The sequence below is a fragment of the Myotis daubentonii genome, chromosome X (genome assembly GCF_963259705.1).
Source record: "Myotis daubentonii chromosome X, mMyoDau2.1, whole genome shotgun sequence".
NCBI lineage: Eukaryota > Metazoa > Chordata > Mammalia > Chiroptera > Vespertilionidae > Myotis > Myotis daubentonii.
In genome coordinates this window covers 56,988,319-57,002,631 of record NC_081861.1, presented here as the reverse complement: position 1 = coordinate 57,002,631, position 14,313 = coordinate 56,988,319, and the positions used below count along the sequence as shown (strand labels likewise).

The window sequence follows — 14,313 nt, the reverse complement described above, 5'->3', positions numbered from 1 at the left end:
AATATGTACTTTCCTTTTTTAAAAAAAATGGGGATCGATTTTATCTGGTGACCAGATCCAGAATTGTAGCTCTGAGAGGCTCAGACTGGGGACTCAAAAAAGGGGAGAGATGGATGCAAGTTGTAATCAATACCACTTGGATTAGTGGTATTTGCCAGTATGTTCTGGAATTTTGCACCTACTATGACTAGTCCCTGTGTGTTTGTCAGTTTCTGGGAGATCTAAACCTGAGATTGGATGCCTGGTACTTGTCTGAACTGAAGAGAAAGTTGCACCTGTGAGTGTGTGTTTGGAGTGATAGAGCTAGCTAGACACACACACACACACACACACACATACACACAAATACAATTTTAATCTACTTTATTTCCCCATAAAATTGAATAGAGTGAATGCTTTCCCAAAGTAATGCTAATAAAAAGCACACACAAAGAAATGAATACATGTTCACATTATCTTCACCAATCTATTCACAAGTATTTTCTGTGTTCAAATTTTTTATGAAAATGCTTTCTTCCTGAATACCCCATTTCAAACAACATTTGAAAGTATATTTATAAATTTAAGTTATCCTGCCTCTCTCATCAACCTGGTTCTTGCTTTTTGACCCAAAGGAGTCTGTTGTCATAGATTGTTTTCCTCTCCAGATGTGTCCCTATATGTGAGGGCTACATGAACATAGACACCTGCACACACTCATGGTCATTTCCAAGAGCTTTCACGTAACTCGACTTCTTTTGAATCTTGTCTTTTATACTTAATAGTCTACTTAAGGTTTATATTTTCATCTTATTAATTCAAGTTCTGATGGTTAATATTACATGTCAAATTGACTGGCTGCAGGGTGCCCAGATTAAACATGATTTTTATGTGTCTACTAGAGGCCCGATGCATGAAATTCGTGCAAGGGGCTCAGCCCTCGCAGCTCTGGCTGCCTCGGCTGGCCTTCCCAGCCCCTCACAGCCCCTGCTGGCCCTTGCAGCCCCTTGCAGCCCCTTGCAGCTCCAGCCAGTCCTCGCAGCCTCAGCTGGCCCTCACAGCCCTTTGCAGCCCTGGCCGGCTCTCCCTCGCAGCCTTGGTTGGCCCTCACAGCCCCAATTTCATCCAGAAGGTCATCTGGATGGTTGTCTGGAAGGATGTCCAGACGGTCGTTCTGCTGTTCGGTCTAATTAGCATATTAGCTCTTTATTATATAGGATGAGGGTGTTTCTGGATGAGATTAGTATTTGAATTCATAGACTCAGTAAAGTAGATTGTACTTCCCAGTGTGAATGAGCCTCTTCCAATCCATTGAAAGTGTGAACAGAATAAAAGATGGAGGAGGAATTTGCCTCTTTTTTTGTCTCCTGCCTCACTGCTTGACATCTCCTTTTCTCTGGCCATTACCTTGGGTTTTAAACCATCAACTTCCCATGGACTTGAAGTGAATTATACTGTTGGATTTCCTGCCTCTCCAGTTTACAAACAGCAGACCATGGGGCCTCTCAGCCTCCATAATAACATGAGCCAACTCATAATAAATCTCATATATCTATATCTATATCTATATCTATATCTATATCTATATCTATATCACCTACTATTTCTGTTTATCTGGATAACCATAGATAACGCACTATTGGTTTAGGCATATTTAAACATGTCTACTGTTCACATTCGTATTTGAATTCTCGGTTAAAATTAGTAGCCAAACATTTTGTTACTAAATGTGCTTCACAAGTCATGGTTATACAATTGTTTTCTCCCCTGTTTTAACACAATTCTCTGTGTGTGGTTTTTTAATTTATAAAGTGCTTTAAATTTCAATACTGTGACTTAGAAACAATGCAAGTGTTATTTTAAAAGGAGGAAATATGGGGAGCATGTACTGTGGCTGTCAAGAACATTAGAACATTCAGAGCTCTGGAGGCATCAAGACAAAATGGAAAAAAAAACCCACAAAACTTTGGGATAATTCCAGAGTGAGCTGCTGATCAGGAGATAACAGTTGCCTCCTTGATGAATTAACTCTCCTAAAGGCAGTACCCTGATCTGAATAACGGTCATAATGATCTATAAGTGTTCTCTCTTGGCTGCGACCAGCTTGGCTAGAGAGCAGACAAGTCCTGAATAGGGTCAACAGGGGATTGAGAAAAAGAAAGTGACAGACGCAGAGACAGTAGGGAAAGCTGGGGCCAGGTGGGACACTGTTCTCAGATGGAGAGACAATGACCCAGAGCTACTGCAGTGCATTTATTATATACAGAATGATACCAGAAAGTTTTACTAGAGTTTAAGACAAAGGAAATTATGTGAAATCATGGTTAAAGATCAAGCTGCAATTCTTCATTCTTGTAGCTTCTTTGTAATTGTCACTCCTGGCTGAGCCTGGATAATTGCATCCGTTCCTGGTGCCTGGCTGAACTTAGATAATGAAACCTACCCCCTGGTGCCTGAAAAACCTTTTCCATCCCTTCACCATCAGTCTATGTGAGTCCTTTGTTCTGAGGTGGGTCTCCTGTAGACAGCAGATATATGCGTCATGTTTTCTTATCCACTCAGCTACCCTATGTCTTTTGATTGGAGCATTTATTCCATTTACATTTAAAGTTATTATTGATAGGTACTTGTTTGTTGCCATTTTTATTCTTTATGCCTGTGTTCCTAAAACTACAGGACATTGAAAAAAGAGATAGAGAAAGACATAAACAAATGAAAGAACATACCATGTTTATGGATTGGTAGAATCAACATCATTAAAATGTCCATACTACCCAAAGCAATCTACAGATTTGATGCAATCCCCATTAAAATACCAATGACATATTTCAAAGATCTAGAACAAACTCTCCAAAAATTCATCCAGAATAAAAAAGACCCTGAATAGCCACAGCAATCCTGAGAAAGAAGAACAAAGTTGGAGGGATCACAATACCAGATATCAAGCTACATTACCAAGCCACGGTTCTCAAAACTGCCTGGTACTGGCACAAGGACAAATATATAGACCAATGGAACAGAACAGAGAATCCAGAAATCGACCCAAGCCATTATGCTCAATTAATATTTGACAAAAGGAGGCAAGAGCATACAATGGAGTCAAGACAGTCTCTTCAATAAATGGTGCTGGGAAATTTGGTCAGATACATGCAAAAAAAAAAAAAAAGAAGAAACTAGATCACCAACTTACACCATACACAAAAACAAACTCAAAATGGCTAACGGACTTAAATGTAAGACAGGAAACCATAAAAACCCTACAAGACTCCATAGGCAGCAAAATAGGAGATAATATATTTACTGACACAGCTCCTAGGGCAATGGAGATTAAGGAGAAAGTAAACAAATGGGACTACATCAAAATAAAAGGCTTCTGCACAGCAAAAGAAACCATCCACAAAACAAGAAAGCCCACTGCATGGGAGAACATATTTGCCAATGCTATTTCAGATAAGGGTTTAATCTCCAAAATTTACAGGGAACTCATACAACTTAACAAAAAAAGATAAACAACTCAATCAAAAAATGGACAATGGACCTAAATAGATACTTTTTGAAAGAAGACACAAGGAAGGCCAAGAGACATATGAAAACATGTTCAAAGTCGCTAATCATCTGAGAGATGCAAATCAAAATGACAATGCGGTACCATCTCACACCTGTTAGAATGGCTATCATCAACAAATCAACAAATGACAAGTGCTGGCAAGGATGTGGAGGAAAAGGAACCCTCGTGCACTGTTGGTGGGAATGCAGACTGGTGCAGCCACTATGGAAGACAGTATGGAGTTTCCTCAAAAAACTGAAAATGGAACTCCCATTTGACCCAGTAATCTCATATCTAGGACTATATCCCAAGAAACCAGAAACACCAATCAGAAAGGATGTATGCACCCCTATGTTCATAGCAGCACAATTTACAATAGCTAAGATTTGGAAACAACTTAAGTGCCTATCAGCTGATGCTCTATCCACTGATCCAAACCAGCTAGGGCTTATCCGTCTTTCAGTCACACCTGGGCATAAATTAGTGGTCTGATGGGCATGGCCACTGCAAGCTAGGGAAACATGGATATTTTACTTCTGAACAAAGGACTGTGCTCTCTGGGTTGTTACCCTCTTGTCTCTCCTGTGCCTTCACTCCAGTGACTCCTGTTGCAGTGATGTTCTCCTGTGCTCTTGTGGCTCACAGCCATGTGGGACCCACACAATGGACTAATGGACTTTAATAACCTGGATGCTGGCCCTAACCAATTTGGCTTAGTGGGTAGAGTGTCAGCCCATGACTGAAGAAGGGTCCCGGGTTTGATTTTGGTCAAGGGCATGTATCTGAGTTGTGGGCTTGATCCCCAATAGCGGGCGTGCAGGAGGCAACTGGTCGATGTTTCTCTCTCATCGATGTTTCTAATTCTTTTTTTTTGTTTGTTCATTCCTCCAGTTTAGTCCCAACTTCTTTCAAAACACAAAACAACAGTAAAACCTAGCCCTTCTTAAAAGGTTGAGACCAAACTTATTTGACAGAGTTATATTACCTATGCTCAGACTTAAAACTTTTCACTGAATAAAATTTTGAAATATTTATTTATAAGGTTACAACTGTCTTTGAAATTAATCAGTGAACGAAGCAACAGTTTTTTTCCATTCACATTCACACTAATTACCACTATAAATAAGATATTCATAATTTCTCCAGTTTCAATCTAAACATTAAATTTGTAAAATTTGTAGTAACAGGATGTGGGTTCTGGTACAGGTTTTCTAATTCACTCTTAGATCTCTGCCTTCACCCACATCTCACAGGGATAGTGCCTTTTTAAACCTACTTTATAGGCAAATAGGCATAGAATTTATATGAAAACATTTTGCTAAAGTTGCTAAACAAATGTAAGGTAAAATATGTGCCATTTTATCCTATGTTTTCTAATATTTGATTTGCTTTTTATAATTTAAACAAAATAAAGATTGCATACTTTCGGACTACAAAATTCAGTAATTATACAAGATGAATTAAAGTAGTAAAGCAGGTCATCATAGTAAACTCATTCATCCATGCTCTCATTTAATTAAGAAATAATAATTATAAAAATAGGTAACATTCTGTGAAAATATTCCCATTTATTCTATCTTAGGAGTTCTTGCCCATATCGATGGATTGCCTGGCATCAGACATGGCATCCGGTACTTGAACAGTCATTTTGTCCATAGACTTTGTCAAACAGATTTGGCAGCCCAACCGAGATCTATCTCTTAGCCCATATGCCAGATCAAGCACGTCATTCTCATCATCAGTGATTGCTTCCAATTTCTCGTATATGTGCTTTTCAAAGATGAGGTGGCAGGTAGAGCAAGCCAAGGTTCCCTCACATGCGCCAAAACCATCAATATCTAGATTATTTTCAATCACAACATCTAGCAGAGAGTCACCAATTTTTCCTTTGGTTGTTAGTATTTCACCATCACGGTTTAAAAAGTGGACTGTTATTTTATCTTCTGAGCTGCCACGCGCCCGGGCCGACAGGCTCAGCGGCCGCCTCGCCGCGCCGCCGCCCAGGCCCGGCTCGGCGCTCCCGCCCGGCGCCCGGCTCCCCGGGAGGCCGCCGGCTCCCACAGCGGGCTCCGGCGACGAGCAGCCACCGCCGGGCCGCGCCGCCCAGGGCAGCGGAGGAGGCGCGCAGAAGCCGGGCGCCCCCCGCGGCGGCCATCGCCGGCCGGTAACCACCGGATGCGACGCGGGCGCGCGGCACGGCCGCGAGAGGCTCCCGAGTGCGGGCGTCACGCCGGGGCCGCGGGGCCTGCGGGCTGGGGCCGGGAGGCAGTGCGATCGCCGGCCCGCGCCTTCCGGTGCCCTATATGCCCGGCCGCCGAGCGCCCGATGTTTCTAATTCTTTATCCCTCTCTGCAAAAACCAATAAAATATATTTTAAAAAAATAACCTGGAAGCTGCATTGGACCCAGCTACAACATGGAACGTGGCTCTGGGCACTGGCCCTCCTTTTGTCTCCACTGGGACCCCAGCTGCATCTTTTTCAGGACTGCTTTAAGGGCCATGGGATTTTACAACCCAAGGAATGTAACTCCATGCAAATAAACCCTTTCACCACATCTCATTCTCCTGTGGGGGCTTCTGAAAATGCTTATTTCAGCAGCACCCCAAGAACCTTGCTCCCTCGAGTGATGGGGAAGTTCAATTCTCTAGTAACAACACCAGGGAGACAAGGGGTGGTGCTGGCCCAACTGCTGCTCTTGGACTGCTCAGTGTTAACATAGTTATGGGACATTTTCAGACCTTCCTGCAGACATCAGGGCAGGGGTGCTCAGATCATGCATTATCCAGCCTCATCATCATCTGCTGTCTCCCTGAGAGTCCAATGTCTAAGAATTATTAGCATTTCTTTGACACAATTATCCATTCTTTTATTCACTAATAACTAAATATATATTAAGCTTAAACCCATACTATTCCATTTGTGGTACTGTTGAAACCAGACACAAAATGGGTCCGGACTGCCTGTCACTACTTGAGTCAAATTAAGCAGAGATAAGGTTAAATCATATATGAGCGTTTTTTCCAATAATGCCAGCAGCATGGGAGAGCAGCATGGGAGAGCAGCATGTCATTCTGTAAATTCTGCTCTAATCTCCCCTACTAGCTGACTGATTATATATGGACTAGTGGCCTGGTGCACAAAATTTGTGCAGGGGGTGGGGGGGAAGGCTCCATCAGCCCAGCCTGCACCGTCTCATATCAGGGACCCCTGTGGGATTGGGCCTAAACCAGCAGTCGAACATCCCTCTCACAATCTGGGCCTGCTGGCTCCTAACCGCTCACCTGTCCGCCTGCTTGATCGCTCCTAACTGCCCTCCTATGCCAGCCTCATCTCACCCCCAACTGCCTGTGCCTGCCTGATCACCCCTAACTGACCTCCCCTGCCGGCCTGATCTCACCCCCAATTGACCTCCCCAGCTGGCCTGATCTTGCCCCCAAGTGCCCTCCCCTGCCAGCCTGATCTTGTCCCCAATGGCCCTCTCCTGCCAGCCATATCTTGCCCCCAACTGCCCTCCCCTGCCAGCCTGATTGCTCCTAACTGCATTTGCCCCAGCCCCCACCACCATGGCTTTGTCCAGAAGGAAGTTGAATGTCTGGAAGATGGCCGGTTGACCTGGTCTAATTAGCATATAACCCTTTTATTAGTATAGATAGATTATTTAGGATAGGATTGCTTAAATGCAGGGGAGCCGTTTTCAGCAGGAGGAGATGCTATTGCAGCCATGGGCAAACTATGGCCCGCAGGCCGGATCCGGCCCGTTTGAAATGAATAAAACTAAAAAAAAAAAAAAAAAAAAAAAAAAAGACCTTACCCTTTAATGTAATGATGTTTACTTTGAATTTATATTAGTTCACACAAACACTCCATCCATGCTTTTGTTCTGGCCCTCCGGTCCAGTTTAAGAACCCATTGTGGCCCTTGAGTCAAAAAGTTTGCCCACCCCTGAAAACAGGGGTCAGCAAACCGTGGCTCTCGAGGCACATGCGACTGTTTGGCCCCTTGAGTGTGGCTCTTCTACAAAATACCACATGCGGGCGTGCACTTACAGTGCGATTGAAACTTCGTGGCCCATGCGCAGAAGTCGGTTTTCGGCCTGGGTGAGTCTATTTTGAAGAAGTGGCGTTAGAAGAAGTGGGGGGTGTCGGTGGGTGGGGCGATGGGAGACGTGGAGCAGGCGGGCCGCGGGATAGGCAGCGAGGGGGAGGTGCACGTGATTCATGCACGAGTTGAGGATGGGAGAGTTGGAAGGGGTCGACCTCAGTGAATGTACCTCAATCAGATTGAGGACATTTTTAGCAAAGGCCAGCTTAGGAGTACCCTAATGAAGTTAATAACAATGTACCTACCTATATAGTTTAAGTTTAAAAAATTTGGCTCTCAAAAGAAATTTCAATCCTTGTACGGTTGATATTTGGCTCTGTTGACTAATGAGTTTGCCGACCACTGACCTAAGACGTTACAGACACCACCTTACAACTGTCCACAGAAAGACCATAATCTTAACTCTTTTGAAGGTTCCAACCTAAAACATCAAGACTTCAGTCCTGACTAGAATATTTGTTCATCTTCCTGGTCACACAACTGTCACAGCCACACTCACCTGGAGCAGGAAAGTGAGCTTGTCAAGGGGCCCAGTTCCCAGGCACAGCCAGGCCCCCTCACAGCCCCCACAATACATACGCACCCAGATTGTTACAGAATTTACCAGGCAACCAAAAAATACGCAGGAGCACCGTAGGCACAGGAAAAACCCATTTATTTCCTGATGTTTCACGTGTACTGGTACAGTGACTCAGGGGAGACTCTTTCTCTCCAATTCCTGAGCAAGCCAATATGGAGGAAGCTTTCCCTTTATACTGTCTTGTTTCTTTGTCCCCCCAATATGGGATGGGACTTCCAGACCTTTTGAGGGCTTTGCAAAAAGCCCCGTGTGTTGGGGTGGGGGCCGTGAGACCACATCTAAAGGCCTGGCCTAGAGCCAGTGCTGATGACTTCATCTAGGGGTTGTGTATTGTTCATGGTTTATGGCCTCTCTAAAAGGGGAGTAGTACTTAGGTAAACAGGTCTTGCAGGCCCAGATAATTAAAGAAGAGGCAGTGACTAGACTACAGGCTAACAAGAATGTGCATTAGGTTACTGGCACAGATTCAGATTGCTATCCCCCAGAAATGTCTCATTTTCCCCATCCAGATGACTTGTGCCTGCAGCAAAGGCCTCTGGCCCCCACGTGTCCCGGACACCTGCCTGCCTCACCTTGCTGGCAGGCTTAGTTTGGTCCTTTACAGCTTCCCTGTTCTAGAAATAACTGTGCCAAAATAAAGGCTTAAAAAAGCTGTGTGTTTACATGGGCTCAGTTTAAAGAGAAAACATAAACACCTACCAAGGTAACACTGGCTTTATGTATGGAACAGCTCCCTGCATGGATCACACGTTATATCCCATTAAAACTTGATGAAAATCAGAATATCTGATAAAAAGCTGCTAAAAATGTGTTTCTTTTTTGAATTATCTTTTACAAATAAACATAAGTAACTAAATTTTGTGACCATGCCACCAAAACAAAGGATTCCCTTCTGACTCAGCATGTGTGCTCCTCCTGCTGACCCAGCTCAAGGTGAAGGAGAACCTGCCGAAGGTGAGGGTAATTCCAGGACCCGCGAGTCCCTGGGAACCCCCCACAGCATCCTCTCCTCAGCAGAGGGACACCCCTGAGAGCTCAGGTGGAAACTCCGCCCTGAGCAGAATGTCCGCCTGTTCAGGTAAGGCCAAGCGCCTGCATTGCTTCGTTGTCAGCTGTGTTCAACATCTTGAGGACTCCACCTGCTGGGCTGTGGGAACAACCATTCCCAGCGCTGTGGGAACTCAGGGTTCCTCTCTGATCTGAAGGGCTCTTTCCCCTTAGAAGTGTGCACTGATCAGTCCTCAGGGGGAACTCAAGAGGGGGTGGGGGGACGGCTCTTTGCAGACCCCAAAGTAGACTCTGCCCTGTGAAGTCCACACACCTTTCCTCCATGGCCACGTGTGGTCTCTTGGGCTCCCTTTCTGCTCCTCAGCCTGCAGCCTCTCTGAAGGCTGTAAACGAGGCCATCACAGGGCTCATCTCATTTGTCTCCTCTCTCAGGAATCACTGTCCTGTGATATCTGATGCTCAGTGTCTGAAACGATTGTTTCGTGTATTTCGTCTGGAAGGTAAAGCCAGTCCCTGTGATTCCATCTTGCTTAATGTGTGGAATGCCCTTGAGTTTATTTGCAACATAGCCAATCCATAAGAAGATAATGTTCTGCAATTAAATATGTTGAGATTTAGCCCATGTGGAGTGTGACCTACCTAAACAGCAACACCCCACCTCACTCCCAGCAGCATCACAGACCCTCCCTGAGACCAGCCAGTGGGACGGGCCAGGACAGGGGTGATGACACTGCATCTGTGTCCAGTGAACTAAACAGATATGAAGCACACAGCAGGTGATATTAATGGAAACCTTTGCTGCTTCCTTTACAGAATTTGCTGATTGTCTAGGCATTCTAAAACCATTACTTTTGCATTTTTGGAGAGGGACTATAAAATGGTAAAAGTGTTTCTAAATATTAGATACAATTCAATGGAACACTATGCAGCTGTAAAAAGAAGGACCTCTTATCCTTTGATACAGCATGCAGGTACCTGGAGTGTATTATGCTAAGTGAAATAAGCCAGTCAAAGACAAATATCATATGATCTCACTTATATGTGGAATCTGATGAACAAAATAAACTGACAAACAAAATAGGTCCAGAGACATGGATACATGGAACAGAGTGACAGATCTCTGAGAAGAGGGTGTATAAAAGACAGGAAGAGATTAACCAAAGAAATTATATGCATATATGCAGAGCCCATTGACTGACAATATTGTGGTGAAGGCCTGTGGTGTGTGGGGACTGGGTGGAGGAGGACAAAGGAGGGGAATATGGGGGGCATCAGTAACACTGTCGACAATAAATAATAAAATAAAATAATAAAATAAAATAAATAAAAGCAGAGCCTTGCAGCCAGTTCTACACAGGTGCCTCTCAGGCAAACTGCACTTTAGGGAGAAGCCTGCAGTAAACTGTAAGCCTCCAGCACTAAACTGCTTGCCTACACTGTGTTGCTGCCCTCTGAGCCAGCCTTTATAAAGGGGTTCCTGGAATGGTATTTCTTTTTTGTTGTTGTTTTATTACAAAGGCGTTTAGTTTATTCTCATCAGTGTTACTGATGTTCTCATGTTCACATTTCCCAGTGCGCTCCTCTCCTTACAGTAGTTAATGTGCAATCTCACTTACAGGCTGGGGTGGGGGTGGGGAGCTCACCCAGAGAAGGGCAGGTGTTGGCACTCCACGTGGACATAGCAGCTGGCCTGTCCTACGGGAACGGGGGCAGCCAGAGGCCTCCAGTCTTTTTGTGTCGATGATTCTCCATTCATGCTCCTTCCTGGTTGTCCAGATGCTCAGAGGAGGGCTGGGGGGGGGGGGGAGGTGTCAGGAGGGAGGAAAAGCAGCAGGCCACCTGAAAGGGAAGGGTTGATGGGCACAGGGGTGGCTCCTGGCGTAAGGCACAACCCTGTCTTTGGCTCTCCTGGTGAGGAATTCCCCCTCTACCCCTCAACCCCCCTCTCTCCCACCACCAACACACAGTCCCCTAGAGGCAGGGGCACCTCTTGGGGTCCCTGAAACAAGGGGTTCTGCCACCCAACCCAGTGCTGCAGGGGTATGGAGGAAGGACAGGGGCAAGCCCTGGCTGAGGACAAGACAGGGAGGGGGACTAAGCAGGGATCTGCCCAGAAAAAGGGTGGGGAGGGAGAGGACACCAGTCCCAGGAGCTGGGCCCGAGCTAAGGCCTGGAAGGGAGAGTACCTGGAGACTTCTGCTTCCTTTGGGGGCTGGCTGGAACCCCAGCCCACCCCTCTGTGGCCCTAGGAGGCCCGCAAGTGACTGGGATATTGTGTTTTGGGATGACGCTGGGGTAGAGTGTCAAGGCCAGGATGGGGGGCAGGGGAGGTGCAACTAAGGTGCTTGTGCTTTAGCTGGGAGTGTCAACTCCCCCCTCATACTCTTGCCTCCACCCCCCTCCCCCCGACCCCCTTCCCCACACACACACACTCGGGCCAGAAAGAGGAGTGCCAGGATCACAGCCAGACAGGACACCTCCAACTCCACAAACAGATGCTGGAGGGACCCCCTTCCTACAGGCTGGTGGGGGCTACAGGGTGGGGGATGGGGCCTCCAAGTCAGATTTGAAGGGTCCATTGGGATAGCCCCACCCACCTCTAGCAAGCTCCTGCCTCTGGAAGCCCTGGGCTGTCAGACTTGGGAAGAGACCAGAAGTGAGAAGAGAGGTGAGGCGAAAGGCGAGGAAAAGGCTAGACAAAAAATGTCAAATGACACCCAGCAGCACCGCGGGATGGGGAGCAAAAAAGAAAAAAAAAAGAACCTTCTGGTTCACATGTAAAACTCAAAAAAAAATCACTCACACTGGATGAGGCTACAGAGAGGAATGTTTAGAGAGACAATTCAGCAAACAATTGCTAATAAATGCAGTGGGTCCTGCCCTGTCTCCAGGAGCTGGGCTCTGCCAACAGGCCAAGACCAGGGATATCCTTCAAATGTAGCCCAGGCGATGGCTAGGCCTGGGGTCCCTCCTTGGAAACGTGCACCCATTCTCTATATGCATGCACACATTCAGCCTACTCCTGCACCCCCCCCCATCCTACTTTCCATGCCCCCAGGGACCTAAGGGGACATCAGACACAGTCCCACTGGTTAGAAAAATAAAAGGAATCATATACTTCAATATTTTATTAGCTAAAAAAAATGTTTTAAAATGTACAGGGGACATTGTCAGCTGTGTTCAACATCTTGAGGACTCCCCCCCTGCTGGGCTGTGGAAACAAACATTCCCAGCGCTGTGGGAACACAGGGTTCCTCTCTGATCTGCAGGGCTCTTTCCCCTTAGAAGTGTGCACTGATCAGTCCTCAGGGGGAACTCAAGCGGGGGCCGGCTTGAGCTGGCTGCTAGCAGCTCCTACTTCCGGGACCTGTTCAACAGCAGCCAGAGCGCTGTGGTAGAGCTGCCGGCGGCTCTGCAGCCCCAGCAGGGGGCGTGGTGAGCGAGGGGCGGGGGCCAGCATGTCTGAGCACTCCAGAATGCTGTTGCCCGAAGTTCGGGATCTCCGCCTGCAGGGTCTGGGCCATAGTGACAGCTGCGGGCTGCCATTCATTGAGGGCCAAGCCGCCCCAGCCGAGTGCAGAATCAGCGCCCTGGGATTGTATTTCAACCAATAGGACCGAGGCTTTCCCTGTCCAATCCAAGCTGCACAGCTCTATCCCCATCAGCATTTTCACTGACCAATCAGAGTGCCTATGTTCTGACCAATCAGGACACTGCTTTTGGGACCAATCAAACTGCAAGGATTTGAAGTCCTCATTTGTATGAGAATGGGCCAATCACGGCTCAGGGGTGGAGACTTCTGTCTATGTAAGTGAGCTCCCTGCTGTCTTGCTGAGCATACGTTCCTTTGCCAGTGAATAGTCTTTGCTACTGAAGGGGGACCTTGGAGCCGCCATATTGCCGCCATATTGCCGCCATGGAGCTGGGAGCTCTGCCGTGGGATGGAGTGGGGAGGGAGGGAAGAGCAGCAGCCCGCCAGCATGCTCCCCTGGTTCCACTTGCTTTTCTCATCTTTACTTATTTTAAAGCAAAACTTCTCCACATTCACACGCACACGCACCTGTGAGCCTCCAAAACCTCTCCTCCTATCCTCAGAAATTCTAGGTCTGTACCCCTCACTCAGGACCTGTCCCACTCAGGTCTGAGGGGCCTGATGGGGCAAGAGAGGCTGAGTAGGGGGCGGGGGGGCGGGGAGAGAAGGGTGCTGGGCGCACCACCGCCTGCCACCTTAGGTCGGTTTAGGTCAGTCGTGTAATTTCTCTGAGCCTCAGGTTTCCTCACCTATCACAAGAGCAGTCCCCACCGTCTCGCCTACCCGAGCCCCAGGTGCAGGGACAGACGAAGGAGACAGGAAGGCGCTTTTGGAAACGTGGGAGCACTGGGAGGTGGTGGCAGGAGGAGTCCTGAGCACCCGGGGGCCCCTGCAAGTCCCATGGGGCTGCAGTGAAGGGTGGAGCAGAGGACTGCCCCTCCCCTGCCCGGCCTGGTTGAGTGGAATGGGAAAACAATCGCTAGGGGTTAGGAGCGGGCGGAGCGAGTACTCCCTGTGTGCGAGAGAGAAGGCCATGCAGAGCTCGCACCACTGCCACCCTCTCCCAGCCCACTCGGATTGGGGTCAGGGGTGGGACGGGGGGCCGAGGGGCCGGAGCATGCAGCACACCCTGCGGGTCCTGGGAAGGGACGGACAATAGCTCGTGACCAAGGTGGTGGGTGGGTGACAGGAAGGAGAGTGTGACGGCCTCATGGAGGGCTTGGTGGGGGTTACTGGAGGCCTCGGCTGAGGGGCCAGCCTCGCCAGCATGGCTGGCTGTTTCAAAGCTGTGCTCCGCGCCCATCATGTCCGGCTCCTGCTTGCCCATGTCACTGATGAAGGTGGTGTAGGTATCACCCTCAGGCGGCTTCCCCTTGGGAACCCAGCTCTTTCGCAGGACGCGGCGGAATAGTCTTTGCTGCTGAAGGTGGAGCACTGAAGGGGGACCGTGGAGCCGCCATATTGCCGCCATATTGCCGCCATATTGCCACCATATTGCCACCATATTGCCACCATATTGCCGCCGTGCTCCTCTCATAGGCATGCTGTATCACCTTTAGGCAACA

The 14,313-nt window shown here is 47.6% G+C and overlaps 1 pseudogene; it reads right to left on the bottom strand.

Annotated features, from left to right (window-relative positions):
* Positions 1-4,541: 4,541 nt before the first annotated feature.
* Positions 4,542-5,797, bottom strand: LOC132223812 (adrenodoxin-like; annotated as a pseudogene).
* Between the last annotated feature and the right edge of the window lie 8,516 nt (positions 5,798-14,313).